This window comes from Pongo pygmaeus, chromosome 20 (assembly GCF_028885625.2).
Source record: "Pongo pygmaeus isolate AG05252 chromosome 20, NHGRI_mPonPyg2-v2.0_pri, whole genome shotgun sequence".
Classification (NCBI taxonomy): Eukaryota; Metazoa; Chordata; class Mammalia; order Primates; family Hominidae; genus Pongo; species Pongo pygmaeus.
In genome coordinates this window covers 20,827,012-20,842,211 of record NC_072393.2, presented here as the reverse complement: position 1 = coordinate 20,842,211, position 15,200 = coordinate 20,827,012, and positions in this window count along the sequence as shown.

The window sequence follows — 15,200 nt, the reverse complement described above, 5'->3', positions numbered from 1 at the left end:
AATATAAAGCCACAATACTTACTTTGAATGAATCACTTAAATGGTTATTTTAATATTGTTATTTACACTTTTGAAATATAAACTGTTTTAACTGGGCGGGCGGCGGCGGCAGCGGCTGCTGCCAAGCTGGGTCCGAGCATCCCGCGGCTTTGGAGCCGCCCGTCCCGGACACGGCGACCGTCCGGGGCTCTCTGCGAGGAGATGGCAGGGGGCCTGGCTCCCGGCAGTACAGGTGCATTGTGTTGTAATCATTCAAAGGATAACCAAATCTGCCGTGATGTATGTGAACAGCATCCGTGGATTTTACCGTCTCAGCTATTTGCAGGTAATCATGAAGATTTTCTCCTCAAAAGGTGAATCCCGACTAAAACATCTGTTGCAGCGAGCCCCAGATTATTGCCCAGAGACAATGGTTGAAATTTGGAGTTGTATGAATTCATCTTTGAAAGGTGTGTTTAAGAAGTCTGATGGCTGGGTTGGCTTAGGCTGCTGTGAACTGGCTATTGCCTTGGGGTGTCGACAGGCATGCAAGCAGGCATCTTCAAAGTATGATATTTCCAAAGTTTGCAGAAAAGAATAAGAGGAAGTGAGGAGCGTCTCTGCCTGGCCGCCCATCGTCTGGGATGTGAGGAGCGCCTCTGCCCGGCCGCCCATCGTCTGGGAGGTGAGGAGCGCCTTTGCCTGGTCGCCCCGTCTAGGAGGTGAGAAGCGCCTCTGCCCGGCCGCCACCCCGTCTGGGAGATGAGGAGCACCTCTGCCTGGCCGCCACCTCGTCTGGGAGAAGTGAGGAGCGCCTCTGCCCCGCCGCCCCGTCTCGGAAGTGAGGAGCGCCTCTACCCGGCCGCCCCGCATGGGATGTGAGGAGCACCTCTGCCCGGCCGCCCCATCTGGGAAGTGAGGAGCACCTTTGCCCGGCCGCCACCCGTCCGGGAAGAAGTGAGGAGGGCCTCTGCCCAGCCGCCACCCCGTCTGAGAGGAAGTGAGGAGCGCCTCTGCCCGGCCGCCCCGTCTGGGAAGTGAGGAGCGCCTCTGCCGGGCCGCCCCATCTGGGAAGTGAGGAGGACCTCTGCTCGGCCGCCCCATCTGGGAAGTGAGGAGGACCTCTGCCTGGCTGCCCCGTCTGGGAGGTGAGGAGCGTCTCTGCCCGGCCGCCTCGTCTGGGAACTGAGGAGCGCCTCTGCCGAGCCACCCCGTCTGGGAGGAAGAGAGGAGCGCCTCTGCCCGGCCACTCCGTCTGGGAAGTGAGGAGGACCTCTGCCTGGCCGCCCCCTCTGGGAGGTGAGGAGCGTCTCTACTCGGCCGCCCCGTATGGGAGGTGAGGAGCGTCTCTACCCGGCCGCCCCGTCTGGGAGATGAGGAGCGCCTCTGCCCGGCCGCCACCCAGTCTGGGAGGAAGTGAGGAGCTCCTCTGCCCTGCCGCCCATCATCTGGGAAGTGAGGAAGGCCTCTGCCTGGCCGTCCCGTCTGGGAGGTGAGGAGCTCCTCTGCCCAGTCGCCACCCCGTCTGGGAGATGAGGAGCACCTCTGCCTGGCCGCCACCCCATCTGGGAGGAAGTGAGGAGCGTCTCTGCCCGGCCGCCCCGTCTGGGAAGTGAGGACCACCTCTGTCCAGCCGCGCCATCTGGGAAGTGAGGAGCACCTCTGTCCGGCCGCCCCGTTTAGGAAGTGAGGAGCGCCTCTGCCCGGCCGCCCCATCTGGGAGGTGAGGAGCGCCTCTACCTGGCTGCCACCCAGTCTGGGAGGAAGTGAGGAGCACCTCTGCCCGGCTGCCCCGTCTGGGAAGTGAGGAGCGCCTCTGCCCGGCTGCCACCCCGTCTGGGTGGAAGTGAGGAGCGCCTCTGCCCGGCCGCCCCGTCTGGGAAGTGAGGAGGACCTCTGTCCGGCCACTCCGTCTGGGAATTGAGGAGGGCCTCTGCCCGGCCACCCCGTCTGGGAGGTGAGGAGCTTCTCTGCCCGGCCGCCCCGTCTGGGAGATGAGGAGCGCCTCTGCCTGGCTGCCACCTAGTCTGGGAGGAAGTGAGGAGCGCCTCTGCCCCACTGCCTCCTCTGGGATGTGCGGAGCGTCTCTGCCCGGCCGCCCCGTCTGGGAGGTGAGGAGCACCTCTTCCCGGCCGCCCCGTCTGGGAGGTGAGGAGCTTCTCTGCCCGGCCGCCCCGTCTGGGAGTGGAGGAGCGCCTCTGCCTGGCTGCCACCTAGTCTGGGAGGAAGTGAGGAGCGCCTCTGCCCGGCCGCCTCCTCTGGGATGTGCGGACCGCCTCTTCCCGGCCGCCCCATCAGGGAAATGAGGAGCAACTCTGCCCGGCCGCCCTGTCTGGGAAGTGAGGAGTGCCTCTGCCCGGCTGCCACCCCATCTGGGAGGCAGTGATGAGCGCCTCTGCCCGGCCACCCCGTCTCGGAAGTGAGGAGCGCCTCTGCCGGCTCGCCCCGTCTGGGAAGTGAGGAGGGCCTCTGCCTGGCTGCCACCCCGTCTGGGAGGAAGTGAGGAGCACCTCTGCCCGGCTGCCACCCTGTCTGGGAGGAAGTGAGGAGCACCTCTGCCCGGCTGCCACCCTGTCTGGGAGGAAGTGAGGAGCGCCTCTGCCCGGCCGCCCCATCTGGGAAGTGAGGAGCGCCTTTGCCCGGCCACCCCGTCTGTGAGGTGAGGAGCCCCTCTTCCCGGCCGCCCCGTCTGGGAGGTGAGGAGCTTCTCTGCCCAGCCGCCCCGTCTGGGAGGTGAGGAGCGCCTCTGCCTGGCTGCCACCTAGTCTGGGAGGAAGTGAGGAGCGCCTCTGCCCGGCCGCCTCCTCTGGGATGTGCGGAGCGTCTCTGCCCGGCTGCCCCGTCTGGGAGATGAGGAGGACCTCTGCCCGGCCGCCCCGTCTGGGAAGTGAGGAGCACCTCTGCCCGGCCGCCCCGTCTGGGATGTGAGGAGCGCCTCTTCCTGGCTGCCACCCCGTCTGGGAGGAAGTGAGGAGGGCCTCTGCCCGGCTGCCCCGTCTGGGAAGTGAGGAGCGCCTCTGCCCGGCTGCCACCCCATCTGGGAGGAAGTGATGAGCGCCTCTGCCCGGCCACCCCGTCTCGGAAGTGAGGAGCGCCTCTGCCCGGTCGCCCCATCTGGGAAGTGAGGAGGGCCTCTGCCCAGCCGCCCCATCTGGGAAGTGAGGAGCACCTCTGCCTGGCTGCCACCCCATCTGGGAAGTGAGGAGCACCTCTGCCTGGCTGCCACCCCGTCTGGGAGGAAGTGAGGAGTGCCTCTGCCCAGCTGCCACCCCGTCTGGGAGGTGAGGAGGGCCTCTGCCCAGCCGCCCCATCTGGGAGGAAGTGAGGAGCGTCTCTGCCCGGCCGCCCCTTCTGGGAAGTGAGGACCACCTCTGTCCAGCCGCGCCATCTGGGAAGTGAGGAGCACCTCTGTCCGGCCGCCCCTTTTGGGAAGTGAGGAGCGCCTCTGCCCGGCCGCCCCATCTGGGAGGTGAGGAGCGCCTCTGCCTGGCTGCCACCCAGTCTGGGAGGAAGTGAGGAGCGCCTCTGCCCGGCTGCCCCGTCTGGGAAGTGAGGAGCGCCTCTGCCTGGCCGCCCCGTCTGGGAATTGAGGAGCGCCTCTGCCCGTCTGCCACCCCGTCTGGGCGGAAGTGAGGAGGACCTCTGTCTGGCCGCCCCGTCTGGGAGGTGAGGAGCGCCTCTGCCCGGCCACCCCGTCTGGGAATTGAGGAGCGCCTCTGCCCGGCCACCCCGTCTGGGAGGTGAGGAGCGCCTCTTCCCGGCCACCCCGTCTGGGAGGTGAGGAGCTTCTCTGCCCGGCCGCCCCGTCTGGGAGGTGAGGAGCACCTCTGCCTGGCTGCCACCTAGTCTGGGAGGAAGTGAGGAGCGCCTCTGCCCGGCCGCCTCCTCTGGGATGTGTGGAGCGTCTCTGCCCCACCGCCCCATCTGGGAGATGAGGAGGACCTCTGCCCGGCCGCCCCGTCTGGGAGAGAGGAGCACCTCTGCCCGGCCGCCCCGTCTGGGATGTGAGGAGCGCCTCTGCCCGGCCACCCCATCTGGGAGGTGAGGAGCGCCTCTGCCTGGCTGCCACCCAGTCTGGGAGGAAGTGAGGAGCGCCTCTGCCTGGCCGCCCCGTCTGGGAGGTGAGGAGCGTCTCTGCCCGGTCGCCCCGTCTGGGAGGTGAGGAGGGCCTCTGCCCGGCCGCCCCATCTGGGAAGTGAGGAGCGCCTCTGCCTGGCTGCCACCCATTCTGGGAGGAAGTGAGGAGCGCCTCTGCCTGGCCGCCCTGTCTGGGAAGTGAGGAGGGCCTCTGCCCAGCCGCCCTGTCTGGGAGGTGTACCCAACAGCTCCGAAGATACAGCGACCATCGGGAGCGGGCCATGAGGATGATGGTGGTTTTGTTGAAAAGAAGGGGGGGAAATGTGGGGAAAGGAAGGAGAGATCAGACTGTTGCTGTGTCTGAGTAGAAAGAGGTGGGCATAGGAGACTCCATTTTGTTCTGATTAGGAGAAATTCTTCTGCCTTGGGATGCTGTTGATCTATGCCCTTTCCCCCAGCCCCCTGCTCTCTGAAACATGTGCTGTGTCAACTCAGGGTTAAATGGATTAAGGGCAGTGCAAGATGTGCTTTGTTAAACAGATGCTTGAAGGCAAAAAAAAAATAAATAAACTGTTTTAACTGAAGTATAGTTAAATTTTTTTAAATGCCATATACATTACTACTAGCTTATTAAAATTATTTATACTTAGATATTTAATCTTATACCCCAAAAAATTTACTACCAAATAGTTACAGTTGATACTAGTCTGACATGTTTATTACTTTACTCAATAGGGATAATTATAAGTAAACACAATTTTAGTATCTTTTATTTCACTCATTTGGAATGCTGCTATTACAAATGAAATTGACAGTTGATGTGGCCACCCAAAAACCATGATAGCTCTTCAGTTAACTATGTTGGAAGTTCTAATATCCTCCACAATATGAACACAGTCAGATTCTGTTTCTTCATCGAAAAGTGTTGTTGGAAGTTGTCAGATACATTTCAATATAGAACCCCCATTCAATGACTAGGAGATGAGAGAGCAGCAGAGATGGGAAAAAAAAGCTTTATAAAAGTCTTCTGAAATCCTGCCCCCTTTCTCATAATGCTCATGTTTCTCACACTGAGAGTAATTGTGCACTTTGGGTGGTTAGAGAGAAATTGCTTTTAGGGGAATATTTTCTGGCTGAGGTGATCAATCTTATATCTAAACTGAGCTTTTTCTTAAGATCTTTTTAATTTTTCCTCTCAAAATTATCTTGCTCAGATGGAGATCTGTTTTTCTTTCCAATACTTTGGGTGTCTGTTTCAGAAGCCCTATTAGTATCCCATGGTGTCTGAATAAGGTAGGCTGTCACAGTGAGAACATTTGGAGATATCTCTATCTGTACTCATGCTGGAAATTCATCCGAATTTTTTTCCATGTCACCATGATAATTAAAAATGGGCTGAAACACTGGTCACATTCCCATTCTTGTGAAGGTGCAATTCTACTCACAAGGCCTGCAGGCTCTCCTGCAGCTCAGGCTTTCCTGTCTGATGTGACACTAGAGTGCTGCTGTGGGAAATGGGGTTCACATAAACTGAGCTGTGCTCAAGGCTGTGCCTCAGTGGCAGATGATAGATGTCAAGAGAGGACACTAGCAACCAGGAAAAAGCAAGCAAGTGCTGTAGCCCAATTCCATGGAGCACAGAGAGCCACTGCTCTAAAATGTAAATAGCCAAAAGGATAGAATGCTTTTCAACCATTTTTGTAGCAGAGTGAAAGCCTACCTTCAGCGAGTACCTGGCTTCAAGCTGCTAAACTACCTCCTGTTATGAAGATGTGAAAAGTTTGTTATTGAATATAAACAATTAGCATATACAGATGGCCTCTTCTACATGTGAATTTGGGATGAACTATGTATGACATGGTGCTGGAAATTCTACTTGTGGACTAATTTTGGTGACCATCATTCTGTCTCTGCAGTCTCTTAAGCAGACTGACTATGATGCATGTCACATAAAACAGTTTTCTTTCTGTTTTATTGTGGAGTTTTTCTGGGGCTGGAGAAAATTCTTTTAATTATTTTTTCCAAACACTGTCTATAATTACCAGACATGATATAAACACATAAGGTGCCAACCGGAATTTACTCTAAAGGGGACTTTCCCTCTCAGACTTCCAGTCAGCTCACACTTGTGCAACAAAGTGCATGCTGTCCCCTAAATATGCAGGCAGAACTGTTTCTGCCTATTTGGTATCTATAGTCCTCTACAGTCACTTCTAGAGAGACTAGACCAAATTTCTACCAACTTCACTGGGCAACAATGAATCATTTTATGTCAATGACTCTTATTATCTTCAGACCTGAAACTGATTCAGAGACCATGGGGCCCACAAACCTAATCAGACTAACGTGTTCATTGAGTACACATGCAGACATGAGAATCTCCACTTTACCCTTTTTTCTCTTGGTAAAACGTTCACAAATGTGCAGGTAACACCTGCTGCTACTCCAGCCATTCGGGCCCTAAATCTGCAGCTCTATGTTTTGTATCCAGGTCTTGAGATTTGGGAAATAGAAAATGTTTATCTAAAAATGCAAGTCTTTTTGATTATCAAACTCAGACATTGAAATGAAAGTTCAGTTATGTCATTCTCCCATTTAAATTATGTATTCATCTCTTGAAACTGTTCACTATTGCCACAAGTAGATATATATTAAACTAATAATACTGCATTGGACACTATATCTCATACCCTAAACCATAATGATATATGTCTAATCAATAACCAATGTTACTTTAAATAAATAAAAATTTCTGACAACTATCAGCCCTCTCTGTCCCTTTGTTTTTGTCTTTACAACTCCTCTTGCAACTGCTGCTAATGAAAGTAGATTCTAGGCAACTTGAGTCTTTGCTCCCAGGTTATAATCTTTAAACTTCACCCAAATAAACTGTCTACTTATATTCATGTTGTGTCAGCTTTTTTTTTTCATGTAGACTTAATACTTAGAAAGTGCTAGAGCAGCCTTATTAGGGGATCTGTTCTCTGATTGTACTCCACTTGCTGTAACACCAAAGGCTGCAGAGCCAGGTGGGTCCTACCTAGAATCTGGCTTCTGCCTCGGGTTTACAAAAAAGGGTCGGATTGTAAGTGTGTCCAGGAGGAAATAGAATCTGATGGCAGAATCTGTAAGTGTAAACATCTTAGGAGTGAGACATCAAGGCCACAAAATATCCAGAGCCATGTGCACAACTATATTTACCTGTAAAATGTGATACTGGAGTAGAGTATTTTCATTATTTCTCTTACCCAAATGCTAGCAAATCAGAATGGGTGATCCAGGTTCTTGAGCTCCACCAAGGCAGTTCCATTTTCTACTTAGAGTCAGCCTGAGTCTCTCCAGCCTGGTTTATCATTGAGTCTCTCCAGCCTGGCTTATCATTGAGATATCAGCCCGTGGTCACTGGGAATTCTCTCACAATCACCTAGGTGTCTTTGAGGCATTTGGGAATATCCAGAGCAGAGTTGCATCAAGTTGACAAGAGTGATTAATTCTGCTTCTGTCTTGGTGTAAGAGAAATTAGTCATCCTGTGTTTGTTCATCCTCTCATACAAAGAGGTGTCTTTGGTTTGTACTCAGATGAGAGTTTATCCAGTTTTCTGGTACTTGGTTGATAAATAAGAAGGAGACCTGGAGAGCCAAGTAGATAAACTCATTACTTCCATTTTACATGGCCATTAAAAAAACATGAAGCAGTCATCGCTCCTACAATCCAGAAACTTTCAGTCTAGACTAGCAACTTAATGAGTAATTGAATTATGCATCATATTGTTGCTGCAATATATAGATGTGTCCAAAATCTCGGGCTTTATTTATGCCACTTTATGCTGTTGTGACTTCTGATATCTACACCTGAAGGTATATTTATGAACAGAACAATTGTTATTATAGTTTCTTTTTTTTTTTTAGACAGAATCTCAGTTTCCCAGGCTGGAGTGCAGTGGCATGATCTTGGCTCACTGTAATTTCTGCCACTCAGGTTCAAGCCATTCTCCTGCCTCAGCCTCCTAAGTAGCTGAGATTACTGGCCACAGCCACGATGCCCAGCTAATTTTTGTATTTTTAGTAGAGGCAAGGTTTCACCATCTTGGTCAGGCTGGTCTTGAACTCCTGCCCTCATGATCCACCCACCTCAGCCTTTCAAAGTGCTGGAATTGTGGGACTTAGCCACTGCACCTGGCCGTATAGTTGCTATTTCTTTTACCTTGCTAACTGTACATATTTGTTTTCAAATAAAATTACCCTAGGAAACCTGAAGGGATTTGTTTAAATTGCATATTAGTATATAGTATAAAGTTGACAGGACAGTGGCTAGAAAATATTAAAATTACAGAAACTCTGTGATTTAAATTTCTTTTAGGTAGGACTAGAAAAACAAAACTGGAAGTATCCCAGTGGCATAGAGAACAGAATTCTACAAAGGATCCTCATTCTGCCCCAGACCTGTTCAGATTCACCTTTTTTAGAGGCCTTATGTAGGTCCAGACCTATCCTGGAGTCTTGCCTCACAGAACTTATTGGCAGAGATCAGTTTTGGCTGGTGAATCCTGCAGCATTTCTAGAGTTGCTGCTCACAATTTCCTGAAATCCCAAAGCAGATAAATAAATTTAAAAAGTATGTATTTGAGGGTCTTCATTTTTAAATTTTGTTTTTTTTTTTTTTTTTGAGACGGAGTCTCATTCTGTCACCCAGGCTGGAGTGCAGTGGCATGATCTCGGCTCACTGCAAGCTCTGCCTCCCAGGTTCATGCCATTCTCCCGCCTCAGCCTCCTGAGTAGCTGGGACTACAGGCGCTCGCCACCACGCCCGGCTAATTTTTTGTATTTTTAGTAGAGACGGGGTTTCCCCGTGTTAGCCAGGATGGTCTCGATCTCCTGACCTCGTGATCCGCCAGCCTCAGCCTCCCAAAGTGCTGGGATTACAAGCATGAGCCACCGCGCCTGGCTGTTTTTAAATTTTCTATGAAAACCATTGGATGCAGAGACATTCTATTTAGCAACTTGTTTTTTATTCCCGCAGATCCAGTAGTTGCTCCATAGGTCAAAAAAAAGTAAATATAAACCGAATAAAATTTTCTCTAAACTAAACTCTTCGTTTTTATGTCTCATTCATCTGTCTATACTTAGCTTTTATTCTATACAATTTTTAAAAATTTTTGATGACAGAAAAACAGAAGAAATTAAAATGCTTGGCTCTTTTTGTAAATCTTGATAATTATTAAATCCTTAGTACCAGCTCCAGGGTGTTATGAGAATTAAATTACATAATGTGTTATGCCCAGCACAGTGCTCTGTATCATACTCTTGAGCACATAGTACCTGCTTAATAAACATTGCATTTGTACATGTGTACATGTTGTTTTTTAATCCAGACTTATTCAGACATTGCTACCTTCTGTTTCTTCTGTAAACTTTAAAGAGTCAGCAAAGAGCATAAAACTTTAGGATGGAGATGAGTTGTCCTTATTTGTGCTAGAGGTATCTGGTTGTAACAAGAGTGCTACGTGTAAGGGACCCTGTGCTGTACCTGCTTTTCTAACTAATGCTAATAATGAGCCAAGGGGGAGCAACATCAGTATTCACAGGGGATTTGTTTAAAACACTGATTCATAGACCCTTTTCAAACCTGCAGAATCACATTACTTAAAGTCTGGCCAGAATTACCAAGTCATTTATAAGCTCATTAAAGCTTGAGATGCAATGCTTAGCTTAGTGGTTATCAGCCCAGGCTTCTCATTAGGATCACATGGCCAATATGCAGAAATGTCTTGTGCCCTCCCCACAGCTTCTGTTTATTGTTGTGGGTGGAAGCATCCATGTTGTTTTAATGAAGGGCCTCATGTGACTCTAAGGTGAGGCCAGAATCAGGTATGAGGGCTTCAAAATACATTCATGAGAATTACGTTCCACCTTTGGACTAAAGGGTAGCCACAGGGCCTGTTCTGTTTTGGCTTGGTATGGACAGCTCAGAGTGGTGCATATTTGTATTACTGTATGAAGCAGGTACCATGTGCTCAAGATTGTGATACAGAGCCCTGTGCTGGGCATAACACATTATATAATTTAATTCTCATAACACCCTGGGAGCTGGTACTAAGGATTTAATAATAATTTCCAGAATTTAGAAAAAGGGCCCAGCATTTTAATTTGTTCTCTTTTTCTCTGCAGGTTCTGTAGCAGAAATTGCTGGTGTCTGTGGCAGGGGAGGGCACCTGAGGACAGGAAAGAAGAAACATATTTTTATCTTTATGGAGTAGCACATTGTTCCCAAATACCTTCTGCTTTAAGGGACAGAAATGGGTGGACTTTTTCTGTCTTTTCTGCCAGTTGATGTCATGCTAGCACATAAACATGTGGCACTGACAGCCTTAAAGGCATATTCTCAAGACACAGGTAAAAAAACCAATTCCAAAAAAGTATTGCAACAAAAGGAAGCACCAAATAACTATAAAATCTTTATGGCTTGCAAAAATATAGGCAGAAAAGGGCTTTCTTTTCTAGGGAAGAGCAAACAAGATTAGAAAGGAGGTGGGAGAGGAACAGCAAATGGAGGGTGAAAAAGTCAGATTTTAGATCAGAGAATGTCTTACCCTGAAATCAGCATGTTCTTAGGAGGAACATAAAATGGGGTTGTATGTTCACTCAGGCTGAGGGTAGCTTGAAGTTCAGGAGCCTGAGAGAAGATAAACTTAAGTAAAGTTTGATTAAGAAATATTTTATTTTAGGCTGGGTGTGGAGGCTCAAGTCTGCAATCCCAGCACTTTGGGAGGCTGAGGCAGGCAGATCACCAGAGGTCAGGAGTTCAAGGCCAGCCTGGCCAACGTGGTGAAACCCTTTGTCTACTAAAAATACAGAAAATTAGCTGGGTGTTGTGGCAGGTGCCTGCAATCCCAGATACTTGGGAGGCTGAGGTAGGAAAATTGCTTGAGCCCTAGAGGTGAAAGTTGCAGTGAGCCGAGATGGCCCCACTACACTCCAGCCTGGGTGACAGAGTGAAACTCCATCTCAAAAACAAAAAAAAAACATAATTGATTTTGACCGCTGAAGGCAAATTCAGCTGGTTTTTTGTTTTTTTTTTTTAATGAGAAAAAGGAGAAAATGTGCAGAGTGTATGTCTGGCTGTGTGATAGGCAAGAAAAGGGAGCATCATCTTAATCATAACAGGAAGAGTGTTTCTTTCCATAAACTGTTCCTTAAACACACAAAGGAAGGAGAATTTTATTAATCACAAATATTTTTCATAATTATCTATGTCTTTTATCTTGCCTCATCTCTTTTCTTTGTTCTATGCATTTCTTCCACTTGGCTTTTCCTGGGCTGCATCTTATATATTAAACCAGTAAGCATAACTATAGTGTTTTGCTGAGTTCTGTGAGTACCTCTACCAAATTATTGAACTTCAGGGAAGTTATGGGAGTCCCCAGTTTTTAAACAGTAGCTCAGAACCATAGATGGGCCCATGGGATTTATGACTGGCATCTGCAGTGAGAACAGTGTTGTGGGACCGAGCCCTGAATCAGGGTCTGTGCTGAATCTGGGTAGTGTTAGAAATCAAATGTTATACAATGAGTTGGTGTTGGAGAATTGTTTGATGTTCAGCAAACTCTACAGATTTGGTGCCAGAAAAAAGATATCATGGAGGCCTGGCCTGGAATAAAACTCTGGGTGTTTGGGAATGGGAGATTCTGCTCTCCTGTTCACAGATTGTCACACTGCCCATTGTCCTGTGATTCCAGGTCTTCTCCCAGGGTGACAGAGGACAGAAAACTTACAGGAAAGGATCTCTGATGACACAACCCCTTTTCTTGCAGCTGCCACCACAGGATTCCCACCTACTCCCAAACACACACACTAGACATTGACATGTCCACACTCCTCCCAGGACTAGGCACCATCCTTAGTGACTTCACCATGGCATTTTTGGTCCAAGCATTTCTAGCCAAAAAGCCAAAAGTATCTACAAGTTTCCTTGCATATCCCCATCCCCGGACATCGAATCTACAGCAGCAACCTGTTTTCTCCACCAGCCTAGGGTTCTGGCCCTCCTTTTCATAATCTCATCTGCCTGCATGCACACAGAAATAAATCCGAATACAGCCCCACCTGGGCCACTATCTGTAGCAAAAATCTGTCCATTCACCTACATTGCACTCTCTCTCACCTGGGGATTTTTTTTTCTTTTAGCTTTTATTTTTGGTTCCGGGTACACATGTGGGTTTGTTATATGGCTAAAATTATGACATGAGGATTTGATGTACAGATTATTTTGTCACTGAGGTACTACTCATAGCACCAAACAATTATGTTTTCTGATCTTCTGAGTCCTCCTACCCTCCAGCCTCACTAGGCCTGTGTCTGTTCTTCTCTTTGTGTTCTGTGTTCTTACTTCTTAGCTCTTATTTATAAGTAATAACATGCATTTGGTTTTGTGTTTCTGCATTAGTTTTCTTTTTTTGTTGTTTTTTGTTTTGTCTTGTTTTGTTTTTTTGAGAAGGAGTTTTGCTCTTGTTGTCCAGGCTGGAGAGCCATGGTACCATCTTGGCTCATCAAAACATTCATATCCCAGGTTCAAGCAGTTCTCCTGCCTCAGCCTCCCCAGTAGCTGGGGTTACAGGCAGGCGCCACCATGCCTAGCTAATTTTGTATTTTTAGTAGAGACGGGGTTCATCCATGTTGGTCAGGCTAGTCTCAAACTCCCAACCTCAGGTGATTCGCCCACCTTGGCCTCCCAAAGTGTTGGGATTACAGGCATGAGCCACCATGTCTGGCCTCTGCATTCGTTTTCTAAGAATAATGGTCTCCAGATTCATCTTTGTTATTGCAAAGGACATGATTTTTTTTAAATAGCTACCCAGTATTTTGTAATGTTTATATACCATATTTTGTTTTTACTAAATCTTTTATTTTATTTTATTTTTGGAGACAGGCTTATTGCCTAGGCTACAGTGCCAGGGCATGATATGGGCTTACTTTAGCCACAATCTCCCAGACTCAAGCAATTCTCTCCTACCTCATCCTCCCTTGTAGCTGGGACTACATGCGTGCATTACCACACCTGGGCAATTTTATATATACATATTTTTTCTCTGGGGAGACAGGATTTTGTCATGTTGCCCAGGCTGGTCTCAAACTTCTAAGCTCAGGCAACCCACCTGCCATGGCCTCCCAAAGTGCTGGGATTACAGGCATGAGCCACAACATCTGACCATACCATATTTTCTTTGTCTAGTCTGTCATTGGTAGGCATTTAGTGCCTGTCCATGTCTTTGCTATTGTGAATAGTGCTGCAATGAACATGCATGTAGATGTGTCTTTGTAATATAATAATTTATATTTCTTTGGGTATATACCCAATTATGAGGTTTCTAGGTCAAATGATAATTCTGTTTTTAGTTCTGTGAGGAATCACCACACTGCTTTTTACAGTTGTACTAATTTACACTCTCACCAGCAGAGTATAAGCATTCCGTTTTCTCTGCAACCTTGCCAGCATCTGTTATTTTTTGACATTTAAAAAATAGCCATTCTGATGGGTGTGATGTGGTATCTCATTGTGGTTTTTCTTTTAATTTCTCTAATAATTAGCAATGAGCATTTTTTCACATGCTTCTTAACTGCACATTTGTCTTCTTTTGAAAAGAATGTGTTCATGTTTTTTTTTTTCTACTTTATATGAGGTTATTTGGTTTTTTTCTTGTAAACTGGTTTGAGCTCTTAATAAATTCTGGATATTAGTCCTTTGTCAGATGCAATGTTTGCAAATATTTTCTTTATTCTGTATGTTGTCTGTTTACTCTGTTGATAGTTTCCTTTGCTGTGAAGAAGCTCTTTAGTTTAAATAGGTCCCTTTTGTCAATTGTTGCTTTTGTGGCAATTGCTTTTGAAAGACTCATCGTGAAGGTTTTCCCAGTTTCTATGTCTAGAATGGTATTTCTTAGGTTATCTTGCAGGGTTTCTTATAATTTTAAGTTTTACATTTAAGTCTTTAATTTATCTTGAGTTGATTTTTGTATACGGTGTAATGAAGAGATCCAGTTTCAGTCTTCTACATAGTGCTAGGTAGTTATTCCAGCTCAATTTATGAAATAGAGAATTCTTCCCACGTTCCTCTTGTCAGCTTTGGCAAAACTCTAATGGTTGTAGGAGGGTGGCATTATTTCTAGGCTCTCTATTCTGTTGCATAGGTCTTGTTCATTCATGGATTTTTTATAACATATTTCCCTCTTCTGCATTTTCACCTATAAACCTTCTTTCAAGTGCATACAGTATGCAAAATTCAGATGTCCAAGAGTTGAAAAAATATAAGAAGTTCCAATAAAATATTTTATACCATGGAGCTAGCAAATTAGAACAGGTGATCTAGGTTCTGGAGCTCCACCAGGGCAGTTCCATTTTCTATTTAGAATCAGCCTGAGTGTCTCCAGCCTGGCTTATCATTGGGACATTAACCCCTGGTCACTGAGAATCCTCTCACAATCATCTAGGTGACTTTGAGGCATTTGAGGATGTCCTGAGTGGAATTATGTCAGGCTGACAAGAATGGTTAATTCTCCTTCTGTCTCAGTGTAAGAGAAATGAGTCATCTGTGTTAGTTCATCCTCTCATACAAGAGGTGTCTTTGGTTGGTACCCAGATGAGAGTTTCTCCAGTTTCCTGGTACTTGGATGATACAAAAGGAGAAAATCTGGAGACCCAAGTAGATAAACTAGTTGCTTCCATTTCACATGGCCATTTAAAAAAATCCATGAAGCAGTCGTGGTTCTTACCATCCAGAAACTTTTAGTCTAGACTAGCACCCAGATAAATAATAGAATTATGCATCATATGGTTGGTACAATAAATAGATGTGCCCAAAATCTTAGGCTTTATTTAGGCTATTTCTTCATATTGTTGTAATTTCTCATGTCTACACCTGAAGGGATATTTATGAACAGAAAAATTGTTATTATAATTTCTTTTTTATTTTTGAGATGGAGTCTTACTCTGTCACCAAGGCTGGAGTGCAATGGTGCAATCTTGGCTCACTACAACCTCTACCACCCAGGTTCAAGTGATTCTCCTGCCTCAGTCCCTCAAGTAGCTAGGATTACAGGGGCCTGCCACTGCACCTGGTTAATTTTTGTATTTTTAGTAGAGACGTGGTT